This window comes from Salvelinus fontinalis, unplaced genomic scaffold (genome assembly GCF_029448725.1).
Source record: "Salvelinus fontinalis isolate EN_2023a unplaced genomic scaffold, ASM2944872v1 scaffold_0384, whole genome shotgun sequence".
NCBI lineage: Eukaryota > Metazoa > Chordata > Actinopteri > Salmoniformes > Salmonidae > Salvelinus > Salvelinus fontinalis.
Genome location: NW_026600593.1, coordinates 59,351 through 76,006, shown reverse-complemented (window position 1 = coordinate 76,006; position 16,656 = coordinate 59,351). Strand labels below are relative to the sequence as shown.

Genomic DNA, 16,656 nt, shown 5'->3' with positions numbered 1-16,656 from the left:
ATCTCTCGTTACCTCAACTCCAGATCCTGGACCTTATCAACCATCCTGGATCTCTCGTTGCCTCAACTCCAGATCCTGGACCTTATCAACCATCCTGGATCTCTCGTTACCTCAACTCCAGATCCTGGACCTTATCAACCATCCTGGATCTCTCGTTGCCTCAACTCCAGATCCTGGACCTTATCAACCATCCTGGATCTCTCGTTGCCTCAACTCCATATCCTGGACCTTATCAACCATCCTGGATCTCTCATTGCCTCAACTTCAGATCCTGGACCTTATCAACCATCCTGGATCTCTCGTTACCTCAACTCCAGATCCTGGACCTTGTCAACCATCCTGGATCTCTCGTTGCCTCAACTCCAGATCCTGGACCTTGTCAACCATCCTAGATCTCTCGTTGCCTCAACTTCAGATCCTGGACCTTATCAACCATCCTGGATCTCTCGTTGCCTCAACTCCAGATCCTGGACCTTATCAACCATCCTGGATCTCTCGTTGCCTCAACTCCAGATCCTGGACCTTATCAACCATCCTGAATCTCTCGTTAACTCAACTCCAGATCCTGGACCTTATCAACCATCCTGGATCTCTCGTTACCTCAACTCCAGATCCTGGACCTTATCAACAATCCTGGATCTCTCGTTACCTCAACTCCAGATCCTGGACCTTGTCAACCATCCTGGATCTCTCGTTGCCTCAACTCCAGATCCTGGACCTTGTCAACCATCCTGGATCTCTCGTTGCCTCAACTCCAGATCCTGGACCTTGTCAACCATCCTGGATCTCTCGTTACCTCAACTCCAGATCCTGGACCTTATCAACCATCCTGGATCTTTCGTTACCTCAACTCCAGATCCTGGACCTTGTCAACCATCCTGGATCTCTTGTTGCCTCAACTCCAGATCCTGGACCTTATCAACCATCCTGGATCTCTCGTTACCTCAACTCCAGATCCTGGACCTTATCAACCATCCTGGATCTCTCGTTGCCTCAACTCCAGATCCTGGACCTTATCAACCATCCTGGATCTCTCGTTACCTCAACTCCAGATCCTGGACCTTATCAACCATCCTGGATCTCTCGTTACCTCAACTCCAGATCCTGGACCTTGTCAACCATCCTGGATCTCTCGTTGCCTCAACTCCAGATCCTGGACCTTATCAACCATCCTGGATCTCTCGTTACCTCAACTCCAGATCCTGGACCTTATCAACCATCCTGGATCTCTCGTTACCTCAACTCCAGATCCTGGACCTTGTCAACCATCCTGGATCTCTCGTTGCCTCAACTCCAGATCCTGGACCTTATCACCTGTATGACAGCTATCGACTGCCAAGTACCTTTGAAAACCTTAACCCATCTTGAATTCCTTGTGCTTGGGAGCACAACTTCTTATTTCAGTGAACAACATTGACTTTGACCCGTTATGAAACGTATATCTTTAAAACACCTTGGTTCGGGTGACAGGAAGTGAGCGACAGAGATATGAATCTGGTTCTCTCACCAAGCTCAAGTCTCTTAAAGGAAATGACCCCTTTAACATGCCATTTTCAAGGACTTCCTCTTGGACTTGAATGAAACACAGACAACAATACTAAAGGGGGTTGGTTAGGTTATTCCACAATAACTGCAATGTGATCCTTTTGAGACATTTGAAATCTCTGCCTTTGTAAACACAGCATGGTGCTGAAGGACCTGGCTGCAGATATAGCTGATCTGTTACCTCTGATGACAGACCAGGGTCGAGCACCTTTTTCTCCTGTAGGATATCATAGATTGTGTCATTGTAAATACAATGTGTATGTGTCAGCGTTTCAATAACAATGTGACAACATATTTGGCCTATTTGTGATTTTTATCAAATGTTTCTCATACCTAAACTTTATGCCTAAATGCCCAAACATGGTGTCTAAATGCCCAAACATTATGTCTAAATGCCCAAACATTATGTCTAAATGCCCAAACATGATGTCTAAATACCCAAACATGATGCCTAAATACCCAAACATGATGCCTAAATACCCAAACATGATGTCTAAATACCCAAACATGATGCCTAAATACCCAAACATGATGCCTAAATACCCAAACATGATGCCTAAATGCCCAAACATGTCTAAATACCCAAACATGATGCCTAAATACCCAAACTGTCACGCCCTGGCCTTAGTATTCTTTGTTTTCTTTATTATTTTAGTTAGGTCAGGGTGTGACATGGGGAATGTTTGTGTTTTGTTGGTTTTGGGTGATTCTATGGTAAAGGGGTTGTTGGGTGTAGTATATGGGTTTGTGTTGAGTACATGTGTCTAGCGTTGTCTATGTATGTTTAGTTGTCTAGGAGAGTCTATGGTTGCCTGAATGAGTTCCCAATTAGAGACAGCTGATTTCGGTTGTCTCTGATTGGGAGCCATATTTAGGGTAGCCATAGGCTTTCATTTGTTGTGAGTAGTTGTCTATGTGAAACGTTTGTAGCCTGTGTGTGCACATCGTTTATTTAGCTTCACGATCGTTTATTGTTTTGGTTAGTTCATAAGTGTGTTTGTTTCGTTTTTGCCTTCTTCACCAATAAAAGGAGATGGCTTATTTTCCTAATGCTGCGTTTTGGTCCGTCAATCCTCCACACGATCGTGACACAAACATGATGCCTAAATACCCAAACATGATGCCTAAATGCCCAAACATGATGCCTAAATGCCCAAACATGATGCCTAAATGCCCAAACATGATGCCTAAATGCCCAAACATGATGCCTAAATGCCCAAACATGATGCCTAAATACCCAAACATGATGCCTAAATGCCCACACATGATGTCTAAATACCCAAACATGATGCCTAAATGCCCAAACATGATGCCTAAATGCCCAAACATGATGCCTAAATGCCCAAACATGATGCCTAAATACCCAAACATGATGCCTAAATGCCCAAACATGTCTAAATACCCAAACATGATGCCTAAATACCCAAACTGTCACGCCCTGGCCTTAGTATTCTTTGTTTTCTTTATTATTTTAGTTAGGTCAGGGTGTGACATGGGGAATGTTTGTGTTTTGTTGGTTTTGGGTGATTCTATGGTAAAGGGGTTGTTGGGTGTAGTATATGGGTTTGTGTTGAGTACATGTGTCTAGCGTTGTCTATGTATGTTTAGTTGTCTAGGAGAGTCTATGGTTGCCTGAATGAGTTCCCAATTAGAGACAGCTGATTTCGGTTGTCTCTGATTGGGAGCCATATTTAGGGTAGCCATAGGCTTTCATTTGTTGTGAGTAGTTGTCTATGTGAAACGTTTGTAGCCTGTGTGTGCACATCGTTTATTTAGCTTCACGATCGTTTATTGTTTTGGTTAGTTCATAAGTGTGTTTGTTTCGTTTTTGCCTTCTTCACCAATAAAAGGAGATGGCTTATTTTCCTAATGCTGCATTTTGGTCCGTCAATCCTCCACACGATCGTGACAGAACTACTCACCAATACAGGACCAAGCGGCATGGAAAGCGGCAACAGGACCCATCTACACAGGATTCGTGGACATGGGAGGAGATACTGGATGGTAAGGGGCCGTGGGCACAACCGGGAGAATATCGCCTTCCTCGTGAAGAGCTGGAGGCAGCTAAAGCCGAGAGGAGGCGATATGAGGAGGCAGCACGGAGACAAGGCTGGAAGCCCGTGAGTTCAACCCAAAAATTTCTTGGGGGGGGCCTTAAAGGGAGTGTGGCGAAGTCAGGTAGGAAACCTGCGCCTACTCCCTGTACTTACCGTGGAGAGCGAGAGTACGGGCAGACACCGTGTTACGCAGTAGAGCGCACGGTGTCTCCTGTACGCGTGCATAGCCCGGTTCGGTACATTCCAGCTCCACGTCACCAGTGCGTCTCCTCGGGCCGGCGTACATGGCACCAGCCTTATGCATGGTGTCCCCGGTTCGCCTACATAGGCCGGTGCGGGTTTTTCCACCTCCCCGCACTGGTCAGGCGACGGGGAGCATACAACCAGGTAAGGTTGGGCAGGCTCGGCGCTCAAGGGAGCCAGTACGCCTGCACGGTCCGGTATTTCCGGCGCCACCTCCCCGCCCCAACCCAGTACCACCAGTGCCTCCTCCACGCACTAGCCATATGGTGCGTGTCTCCAGCCCTTTACCACCAGTGCCTAAACCACGCACTAAGCCTCCTGTGTGTCCCCAGAGTCCTGTGCGTCCTGTTGCTGCTCCCCGCACTAGCCCTGAGATGCGTGTCCCCAGCCCGGTGCCACCAGTCCCGGCACCACGCACCAGGCCTACAGTGCGCCTCAGCCGGCAGGAGTCTGCCGTCTGCACAGCGATGCCTGAACTGCCCGTCTGCCAAGCGCCATCTGAGCCATCCGTCTCCCCAGCGCCATCTGAGCCATCCGTCTGCAATGAGCCTGCAAAGCCGCCCGTCTGCCATGAGCCTGCAAAGCCGCCCGTCTGCCATGAGCCTACTGAGCCGCCCGTCTGCCATGAGCCTACTGAGCCGCCCGTCTGCCATGAGCCTACTGAGCCGCCCGCCAGACAGGAGCCGCTAGAGCCGCCCGCCAGACAGGATCTGCCAGAGCCGTCCGTCAGACAGGATCTGCCAGAGCCGCCAACCAGACAGGATCTGCCAGAGCCGCCAACCAGACAGGATCTGCCAGAGCCGCCAACCAGACAGGATCTGCCAGAGCCGCCAACCAGACAGGATCTGCCAGAGCCGCCAACCAGACAGGATCTGCCAGAGCCGCCAGCTAGCCATGAGCAGCCAGATCCGTCAGTTAGCCATGAGCAGCCAGATCCGTCAGTTAGCCATGAGCAGCCAGATCCGTCAGTTAGCCATGAGCAGCCAGATCCGTCAGCTAGCCATGAGCAGCCAGATCCGTCAGCTAGCCATGAGCAGCCAGATCCGTCAGCTAGCCATGAGCAGCCAGATCCGTCAGCCAGCCATGAGCAGCCAGATCTGTCAGCCAGCCATGGGCCGTCCCTCAGTCCGGAGCTGCCGTTCCTCAGTCCGGAGCTGCCGTTCCTCAGTCCGGAGCTGCCGTTCCTCAGTCCGGAGCTGCCGTTCCTCAGTCCGGAGCTGCCGTTCCTCAGTCCGGAGCTGCCGTTCCTCAGTCCGGAGCTGCCGTTCCTCAGTCCGGAGCTGCCGTTCCTCAGTCCGGAGCTGCCCCTTATCCTGGTGCTGCCCCTTATCCTGGTGCTGTCCCTTACCCTGGTACTGCCCCTTAGTCCGGAGCTGCCCCTTACCCTGGTACTGCCCCTTAGTCCGGAACTGCCCCTTAATGCAGTGGGGTTAATGTGGAGGGGGGTCATTTGGAGGAAGCTAAGGAGGCGGTTAGGGACTGTGGTGACGTGGGGAACACGACCAGTGCCGGAGCCGCCACCGTGGATGGAAGCCCACCCAGACCCTCCCCTAGACTGTGTAATGGTGCGCCCGGAGTTCGCACCTTAAGGGGGGGGGTTATGTCACGCCCTGGCCTTAGTATTCATTGTTTTCTTTATTATTTTAGTTAGGTCAGGGTGTGACATGGGGAATGTTTGTGTTTTGTTGGTTTTGGGTGATTCTATGGTAAAGGGGTTGTTGGGTGTAGTATATGGGTTTGTGTTGAGTACATGTGTCTAGCGTTGTCTATGTATGTTTAGTTGTCTAGGAGAGTCTATGGTTGCCTGAATGAGTTCCCAATTAGAGACAGCTGATTTCGGTTGTCTCTGATTGGGAGCCATATTTAGGGTAGCCATAGGCTTTCATTTGTTGTGAGTAGTTGTCTATGTGAAACGTTTGTAGCCTGTGTGTGCACATCGTTTATTTAGCTTCACGATCGTTTATTGTTTTGGTTAGTTCATAAGTGTGTTTGTTTCGTTTTTGCCTTCTTCACCAATAAAAGGAGATGGCTTATTTTCCTAATGCTGCGTTTTGGTCCGTCAATCCTCCACACGATCGTGACACAAACATGATGCCTAAATACCCAAACATGATGCCTAAATGCCCAAACATGTCTAAATACCCAAACATGATGTCTAAATACCCAAACGTGATGCCTAAATACCCAAACATGATGCCTAAATGCCCAAACATGATGCCTAAATGCCCAAACATGATGCCTAAATGCCCAAACATGATGCCTAAATGCCCAAACATGATGCCTAAATGCCCAAACATGATGCCTAAATGCCCAAACATGATGCCTAAATGCCCAAACATGATGCCTAAATGCCCAAAAATGATATTTAAATGCCCAAACATGATGTCTAAATGCCCAAACATGATGCCTAAATACCCAAACATGATGCCTAAATGCCCACACATGATGTCTAAATACCCAAACATGATGCCTAAATACCCAAACATGATGTCTAAATGCCCAAACATGATGCCTAAATACCCAAACATGATGCCTAAATACCCAAACATAATGCCTAAATGCCCAAACATGATGCCTAAATGCCCAAACATGATGCCTAAATGCCCAAACATAATGCCTAAATACCCAAACATAATGCCTAAATACCCAAACATGATGCCTAAATGCCCAAACATGATGCCTAAATGCCCAAACATGATGCCTAAATGCCCAAACATGATGTCTAAATGCCCAAACACGATGCCTAAATACCCAAACACGATGCCTAAATACCCAAACATGATGTCTAAATGCCCAAACATGATGCCTAAATACCCAAACATGATGCCTAAATGCCCAAACATAATGCCTAAATACCCAAACATGATGCCTAAATACCCAAACATGATGCCTAAATACCCAAACATAATGCCTAAATACCCAAACATGATGCCTAAATGCCCAAACATGATGCCTAAATGCCCAAAAATGATATTTAAATGCCCAAACATGATGTCTAAATGCCCAAACATGATGCCTAAATGCCCAAACATGATGCCTAAATGCCCAAACATAATGCCTAAATACCCAAACATAATGCCTAAATACCCAAACATGATGCCTAAATGCCCAAACATGATGCCTAAATGCCCAAACATGATGCCTAAATACCCAAACATGATGTCTAAATGCCCAAACATGATGCCTAAATACCCAAACATGATGCCTAAATGCCCAAACATGATGTCTAAATACCCAAACATGATGCCTAAATGCCCAAACATAATGCCTAAATACCCAAACATGATGTCTAAATGCCCCAACATGATGCCTAAGTACATGACTTATCAGGACATTGAATGCTTTCCATCAGTTGTGTGTCTAGTATTTCAGTGTTTTATTAAAGGAATTATTTTGTATTTTAATGCGTGACGTTTACCTACAACAGCATCATATTTTGTGTTCTATTTTCCTTCAATATTATTGAATGGAACGTTTGGAGAAAGCAATGTTGGTGACGACAATACCCATGAGCCCATTATAATGACTATTTCTGCAGCCAGAGGGTATTTTGTGGGGTTCCTTCTAGGTACCAGCTCATGTTGGAGTACAGGGGAATGAGGAAGGACAATACCCATGAGCCCATTATAATGACTATTTCTGCAGCCAGAGGGTATTTGTGGGGTTCCTTCTAGGTACCAGCTCATGTTGGAGTACAGGGGAATGAGGAAGGACAATACCCATGAGCCCATTATAATGACTATTTCTGCAGCCAGGGGGTATTTGTGGGGTTCCTTCTAGGTACCAGCTCATGTTGGAGTACAGGGGAATGAGGAAGTGGATGTTCTTGCCAAGCAGGCTCTCCAACATTCTACTATTGATATGGAAATGTCCATCAGTAAAGCAGAAGCCAAGGGGTTTAATTATAACATTGTTTAAAAACAAAATGGCAAGAGTTGTGGAACAGGGAGAGAAAAAGAAATGGAAAGACGCCTGTATAAGATCCAGGAAAAGGTGGCGACAGAAATATTCTCAGGTTCGAGAGAGAAAGGGTTTGGACACATCAGGCTTAACAGTTGATTGGTGGGAAAACATCCGACTGGGAGGTGTCATCACTGACAAGAGAAGATGGAGACAAAGGAACACATTCTATTTTACTGCCAGCAATATGGGAGGGGAAAGGGGAGAGATAGTTATTATATTTTAAGGAGTAATGATGTTGAAGAGCTTTAAGTGAACTGATGGGGAAATCATCAGGAGATTTGTAGTGTATGTCGTGTCAAGCTGGTTGAAGAACAAACTGGCAGCCGGGTTAAATCTGTCAAAGTTTTGAGAAGTGTAATTGTGTTTATTGTTTTTCTGCATCCCTCGCCCAGAGGCAGCAGACGCTCTCCGTCACGCGTCTCAGGGCTCAACCTGTGTCGTGCTTTGCAATCCGGAGCAGGGCGCGGCTCAAAGGAGTGATCAGTGGGGTGGATCAAATGGAAAAATAATATTGCTGGTATTTGTGACGCCTGCCGTTTGATGAGATGTAGCCCCGGTGGCAATACCCTGTCTGTTTGTTAGCTTTGACACAGAGTTCACCACCTGATAAGGTTAGGTTAGGTTATATTTGATATTCTGTGAGGGCCCATGTTCCGAACCCGCTACGGTGCTTTAGGTGCCAAGGATTCAGACATGTTGCAGCACTGTGTAAAAGGGAGATGTTTCGGAGTGCATGGTCAGAGGGAGTGTAAAGTTGGGATAGAGTTGGGATAGAAAAAAAGCACTGTGTGTTAACTGCAGCTGGGGATGCGAAGTGCCCTGTGAGAGACAGACAGGTTGAGATTGCTAGTTTCGAGTGGGGTAGAAAGTTTCCTGTGCTGAGGCAGTGAAGAGACTAGAGAATAGCCCAAGGGGGAGTGATTCCACTGGGAGCCCGTCAGTGAGTAGAACTAAAGAGAGAGAGCCAGAGAGGATGAGTTTTAGTAAGGTATGATTTCTTGAGTTTTTATTGCTGTGGTCATTAATTGTACCGCACAGATGGAATGGAAATCCCAGAAGGTTGATCTAGTGGTATCAGCCACAGATAAGTTATTGGGCGTCAGAGGTTTTAGTGTAGAATAAGTACATGGGGTTATGAGAGAAGGGGTTCCAGCCCCCCAGGCCGAAACCCTGTTGTAGGATCTGGTAGGGCCAAAGTAGTTGGAAGCGGTGGTGGGTTTAGTGGAGTGTATGTAGGGTTGACAGGAGGTTGGTGGCACCTTAATTGGGGAGGACGGGCTCATGGTAATGACTGGAGCGGAATCAGTGGAATGGTATCAAATACATAAAACACATGGTTTCCATGTATTTGATGCCATTGTGTCTGCTCCGTTCCAGCCATTAATATTAGCCGTCCTCCCCTCAGCAGCCTCCTGTGGTAGGGTTAGATTGTAGTGCAATAAAAAAAAAAATACCATTCCCCTTTTCCCTTTTTTTGTGAAGGGGATACTACTGCACTGCTGGAGCTAGGAACACAAGCATTTAGTTAGATACTACTGCACTGCTGGAGCTAGGAACACAAGCATTTAGTTAGATACTACTGCACTGCTGGAGCTAGGAACACAAGCATTTAGTTAGATACTACTGCACTGCTGGAGCTAGGAACACAAGCATTTAGTTAGATACTACTGCACTGCTGGAGCTAGGAACACAAGCATTTAGTTAGATACTACTGCACTGCTGGAGCTAGGAACACAAGCATTTAGTTAGATACTACTGCACTGCTGGAGCTAGGAACACAAGCATTTAGTTAGATACTACTGCACTGCTGGAGCTAGGAACACAAACATTTAGTTAGATACTACTGCACTGATGGAGCTAGGAACACAAGCATTTTGCTACACATGCAATAACATCTGCTAAATATGTTTATGTGACGGATACAATTTGATTTGATTTTAACAAAATCTGCAATTCACACTCCGACCTGTAAAATGCAGTAATACGCAAAAAAAAGCCTTAGTCTGCCAGACCACACGAAGAAGAAGAGAAGGTACCGCTATCGTTACACAGAGCCTGAAAAAGAAAAAGCAAGGCGTTTTCTCAAGAAATACAACTAGAATTGAATTTAAACGCTGACTGAAATACAGTTGCGAGCTTAGAAATATTATCAACCCCGGCCCCAGTTTGGTCTGGATATCCCCTGGAGAGAAATCCCAGCAAAATAGACAGGGTGAGTAACTCAAACTATCGCCTGAAACTATCGCCAGATAGGTTGCAAGGATTACAAAAGTAAATGGGGATGGAGTACAAATCCACCATTCACAAATATCCTACCCCTGTCTTCGAAGTTCATGTTATAAGAGCAGTGGAAAAGTCAAAAGGTTCGCCCAAAATGCTTGCCGGTCTTGGAGGCAATCTAAGTAGGAGAGTCGCAGGCTTTGCCGGGAAGGGATAGGCCGCACTGTCAGTTTTGAACGGTTTTTCTTTTTTTGTTGCTAATACTGAACCTAACTAGCTAACAGATAGCAAACCTGACACTTCTTTCACGTTTGAAAACGTGTTTTATACGTCTAAAAGTAGTGTAGTGTTCTTGTTTAAAATATGAAAATAGTATTTTAGAATGGCATAAGTATTCAGTTTTGTTTATTATTGTTGGATTGTCTGGTTAGCTAGCTAGCCTACAGAGAGTTGCTAGCTTCATCCGCTAGCGCTAGCTAGCTACATTCGCGTCACTTGACCGGCTTTTAAAAAAAGTGTAAAACATCCGTCAAATACAGTGCCCTTAAAGTTTTCACACCACTGTAGTTTTATCACATTTTGTTGTTACAGCCTGAATTTAAAATTGATAACATTTTAGATTAGTTTGTCACTGGCCTACACCCAATACCCCGTATAGTAATGTCAAAGTCTTTACAAATGTATTCAAATGGTATTGAGTTAAGGAGTACAAATGTACTTAACAAGTCACAAGTTGCATCGACTCACTGTGTTCAATAGTGTTTAACATGATTTTTGAACGCCTACATCATCTCTGTACCCAACACATACAATTATCTTTAAGGTTCTGCAGTATAGCAGGGAATTTCAAACACAGATTCAACCACAAAGACCAGCAAGCTAGGTAGATGGGGGGGCGAAATAGACATTGAATATCCCTTTGAGCATTGTGAAGTTATTAATTACACTTTGGATGGTGTGTCAATACAAAGATACAGACGTCCTTTCTAACTAAGTTGCCGGAGAGGAAAGAAACCGCCAATAGGCCAATAGTGACTTTAAAACAGTTACAGATATTTTTGGGTGTAGTTTCCCTTTAACGTGCACAAAGCGAGGCTGTTGTTTAGCAGTGTTTTTGTAGTGCACATGATGGTAGAGTTTGTAAAGAATCAAGATATCATTCTGCCAGGTAAGCATAGGCTACTTTGTAGTTAACATTTAATTGACAGAGTTTTTGGGAAAGCCTTGCCATCTACCAGAAGACTGTTTTTATTAGCATTTTTGCAAACGTCTACACAAAGTGGTAGACAGGCACATACACACAGGAGATCTCATTGGCTGTTAAGAAAGTTGCAGGAAATACAAATCACTGAAGCATTCTGTTCATGTCTTATGATAAACTTTACTGAATATTGTTCAATTCCGTTTTAATGTTTGGATTCTGTCCATGTTCTCTGCATGGCGGTTTTTACAAGGCCCTAATCCTCCATGTTTTGGAAAATTGCAATTGGCCCAGAACAGGGCAGCACGGCTGGCATGTAGACAGAGAGCAAACATGAATAATATGCATGTCAATCTCTCCAGGCTCAAAGTAGTGGAGAGATTGACTTCATCACTACTTGTATTTGTAAGAGGTATTGACATGTTGAAAGCACCGAGCTGTCTGTTTTTAAACGACTAGCACACAGCTCGGACATGCATACCCCCACAATCACCCATAAATTTGAAAAAAGCAAGATATGATTTTTAGGCCATATTGCCCAGCCCTAGTTGGGAGGCCTCAAGAGACATGGGGTGGCAGGACAGACTGCTCGGGTTGGGGTGTAGGGTTTGAGCATAGCCAGAAGGTAGGGAGGGGCAGTTCCCCTTGCTCCTCCGTAGTCGAGCACCATGGTCTTGAAGATGATGCGAATTTCGACTGGAAGCCAGTGGAGAGTGCGGTGGAGCGAGGTGACATGGGAGAATTTAGGAAGGTTGAACGACCAGACGGGCTGTGTCATTCATTGTGGGGTGGCAGAGTAGCCTAGCGGTTAGAGCATTGGGCCACTAACCTGAAAGGTTGCTGGATCGAATCCCTGAGCTGACAAGGTAAAAATCTGTCGTTCTGCCCCTGAACAAGCTAGTTAACCCACTGTTCCTAGGCTGTCATTGAAAATAAGAATATGTTCTTAACTGACTTGCCTAGTTCAATAAAGGTGAAATAAAACATTCTGGATAAGTTGCAGGGGTTTGATGGCTCATCGGGGAGCCCAGGCAACAGAGTTGCAGCAGTCTAGACTGGAGATGACATGTGCCTGGGTTAGGACCTGCGCCACTTCCTGTGTGAGGAAAAGTCTGATGTTATAGAGCAGTGGTATGTCACTCTGCTGATGTTATAGAGCAGTGGTATGTCACACTCTACTGATGTTATAGAGCAGTGGTATGTCACTCTACTGATGTTATAGAGCAGTGGTATGTCACACTCTACTGATGTTATAGAGCAGTGGTATGTCACTCTACTGATGTTATAGAGCAGTGGTATGTCACACTACTGATGTTATAGAGCAGTGGTATGTCACACTCTACTGATGTTATAGAGCAGTGGTATGTCACTCTACTGATGTTATAGAGCAGTGGTATGTCACTCTACTGATGTTATAGAGCAGTGGTATGTCACTCTACTGATGTTATAGAGCAGTGGTATGTCACTCTACTGATGTTATAGAGCAGTGGTATGTCACTCTACTGATGTTATAGAGCAGTGGTATGTCACACTCTACTGATGTTATAGAGCAGTGGTATGTCACACTCTACTGATGTTATAGAGCAGTGGTATGTCACTCTACTGATGTTATAGAGCAGTGGTATGTCACACTACTGATGTTATAGAGCAGTGGTATGTCACACTCTACTGATGTTATAGAGCAGTGGTATGTCACACTCTACTGATGTTATAGAGCAGTGGTATGTCACACTCTACTGATGTTATAGAGCAGTGGTATGTCACACTCTACTGATGTTATAGAGCAGTGGTATGTCACTCTACTGATGTTATAGAGCAGTGGTATGTCACTCTACTGATGTTATAGAGCAGTGGTATGTCACACTCTACTGATGTTATAGAGCAGTGGTATGTCACTCTACTGATGTTATAGAGCAGTGGTATGTCACACTCTACTGATGTTATAGAGCAGTGGTATGTCACACTCTACTGATGTTATAGAGCATTGGTATGTCACACTCTACTGATGTTATAGAGCAGTGGTATGTCACACTACTGATGTTATAGAGCAGTGGTATGTCACACTACTGATGTTATAGAGCAGTGGTATGTCACACTCTACTGATGTTATAGAGCAGTGATATGTCTCACTCTACTGATGTTATAGAGCAGTGGTATGTCTCACTCTACTGATGTTATAGAGCAGTGGTATGTCACACTACTGATGTTATAGAGCAGTGGTATGTCACACTCTACTGATGTTATAGAGCAGTGGTATGTCACACTCTACTGATGTTATAGAGCAGTGGTATGTCACACTCTACTGATGTTATAGAGCAGTGGTATGTCACACTACTGATGTTATAGAGCAGTGGTATGTCACACTCTACTGATGTTATAGAGCAGTGGTATGTCACTCTACTGATGTTATAGAGCAGTGGTATGTCACTCTACTGATGTTATAGAGCAGTGGTATGTCACACTACTGATGTTATAGAGCAGTGGTATGTCACACTACTGATGTTATAGAGCAGTGGTATGTCACTCTACTGATGTTATAGAGCAGTGGTATGTCACACTACTGATGTTATAGAGCAGTGGTATGTCACACTACTGATGTTATAGAGCAGTGGTATGTCACTCTACTGATGTTATAGAGCAGTGGTATGTCACTCTCTACTGATGTTATAGAGCAGTGGTATGTCACACTCTACTGATGTTATAGAGCAGTGGTATGTCACTCTACTGATGTTATAGAGCAGTGGTATGTCACACTCTACTGATGTTATAGAGCAGTGGTATGTCTCTCTACTGATGTTATAGAGCAGTGGTATGTCACACTACTGATGTTATAGAGCAGTGGTATGTCACACTCTACTGATGTTATAGAGCAGTGGTATGTCACACTCTACTGATGTTATAGAGCAGTGGTATGTCACTCTACTGATGTTATAGAGCAGTGGTATGTCACTCTACTGATGTTATAGAGCAGTGGTATGTCACACTACTGATGTTATAGAGCAGTGGTATGTCACTCTACTGATGTTATAGAGCAGTGGTATGTCACTCTACTGATGTTATAGAGCAGTGGTATGTCACTCTACTGATGTTATAGAGCAGTGGTATGTCACTCTACTGATGTTATAGAGCAGTGGTATGTCACTCTACTGATGTTATAGAGCAGTGGTATGTCACTCTACTGATGTTATAGAGCAGTGGTATGTCACTCTACTGATGTTATAGAGCAGTGGTATGTCACTCTACTGATGTTATAGAGCAGTGGTATGTCACTCTACTGATGTTATAGAGCAGTGGTATGTCACTCTACTGATGTTATAGAGCAGTGGTATGTCACTCTACTGATGTTATAGAGCAGTGGTATGTCACTCTACTGATGTTATAGAGCAGTGGTATGTCACTCTACTGATGTTATAGAGCAGTGGTATGTCACTCTACTGATGTTATAGAGCAGTGGTATGTCACTCTACTGATGTTATAGAGCAGTGGTATGTCACTCTACTGATGTTATAGAGCAGTGGTATGTCACTCTACTGATGTTATAGAGCAGTGGTATGTCACTCTACTGATGTTATAGAGCAGTGGTATGTCACTCTACTGATGTTATAGAGCAGTGGTATGTCACTCTACTGATGTTATAGAGCAGTGGTATGTCTCACTCTACTGATGTTATAGAGCAGTGGTATGTCACACTCTACTGATGTTATAGAGCAGTGGTATGTCTCACTCTACTGATGTTATAGAGCAGTGGTATGTCTCACTCTACTGATGTTATAGAGCAGTGGTATGTCACTCTACTGATGTTATAGAGCAGTGGTATGTCACTCTACTGATGTTATAGAGCAGTGGTATGTCACACTCTACTGATGTTATAGAGCAGTGGTATGTCACTCTACTGATGTTATAGAGCAGTGGTATGTCACACTCTGCTGATGGTATAGAGCAGTGGTATGTCACTCTACTGATGTTATAGAGCAGTGGTATGTCACTCTACTGATGTTATAGAGCAGTGGTATGTCACTCTACTGATGTTATAGAGCAGTGGTATGTCACTCTACTGATGTTATAGAGCAGTGGTATGTCTCACTCTACTGATGTTATAGAGCAGTGGTATGTCACACTACTGATGTTATAGAGCAGTGGTATGTCACTCTACTGATGTTATAGAGCAGTGGTATGTCTCACTCTACTGATGTTATAGAGCAGTGGTATGTCACACTCTACTGATGTTATAGAGCAGTGGTATGTCACACTCTACTGATGTTATAGAGCAGTGGTATGTCTCACTCTACTGATGTTATAGAGCAGTGGTATGTCACTCTACTGATGTTATAGAGCAGTGGTATGTCACTCTACTGATGTTATAGAGCAGTGGTATGTCACACTCTACTGATGTTATAGAGCAGTGGTATGTCACTCTACTGATGTTATAGAGCAGTGGTATGTCACTCTCTACTGATGTTATAGAGCAGTGGTATGTCACACTCTACTGATGTTATAGAGCAGTGGTATGTCACTCTACTGATGTTATAGAGCAGTGGTATGTCACACTCTACTGATGTTATAGAGCAGTGGTATGTCTCTCTACTGATGTTATAGAGCAGTGGTATGTCACACTACTGATGTTATAGAGCAGTGGTATGTCACACTCTACTGATGTTATAGAGCAGTGGTATGTCACACTCTACTGATGTTATAGAGCAGTGGTATGTCACTCTACTGATGTTATAGAGCAGTGGTATGTCACTCTACTGATGTTATAGAGCAGTGGTATGTCACACTACTGATGTTATAGAGCAGTGGTATGTCACTCTACTGATGTTATAGAGCAGTGGTATGTCACTCTACTGATGTTATAGAGCAGTGGTATGTCACTCTACTGATGTTATAGAGCAGTGGTATGTCACTCTACTGATGTTATAGAGCAGTGGTATGTCACTCTACTGATGTTATAGAGCAGTGGTATGTCACTCTACTGATGTTATAGAGCAGTGGTATGTCACTCTACTGATGTTATAGAGCAGTGGTATGTCACTCTACTGATGTTATAGAGCAGTGGTATGTCACTCTACTGATGTTATAGAGCAGTGGTATGTCACTCTACTGATGTTATAGAGCAGTGGTATGTCACTCTACTGATGTTATAGAGCAGTGGTATGTCACTCTACTGATGTTATAGAGCAGTGGTATGTCACTCTACTGATGTTATAGAGCAGTGGTATGTCACTCTACTGATGTTATAGAGCAGTGGTATGTCACTTTACTGATGTTATAGAGCAGTGGTATGTCACACTACTGATGTTATAGAGCAGTGGTATGTCACTCTACTGATGTTATAGAGCAGTGGTATGTCTCACTCTACTGATGTTATAGAGCAGTGGTATGTCACACTCTACTGATGTTATAGAGCAGTGGTATGTCTCACTCTAC

The 16,656-nt window shown here is 44.6% G+C and overlaps 1 protein-coding gene across 2 annotated transcripts in view; it reads left to right on the top strand.

Annotated features, from left to right (window-relative positions):
• The first annotated feature begins 9,826 nt into the window (after nt 1-9,826).
• Nucleotides 9,827-16,656, top strand: part of LOC129845850 (CCR4-NOT transcription complex subunit 4-like) — a 58,576-nt gene continuing 51,746 nt past the window's right edge. For both annotated transcript variants that reach the window (XM_055913775.1, XM_055913774.1), the window contains exon 1: nt 9,827-10,020. The gene's annotated coding sequence lies outside the window, so the exon portion shown is untranslated. The remainder of the gene's footprint in view (nt 10,021-16,656) is intronic.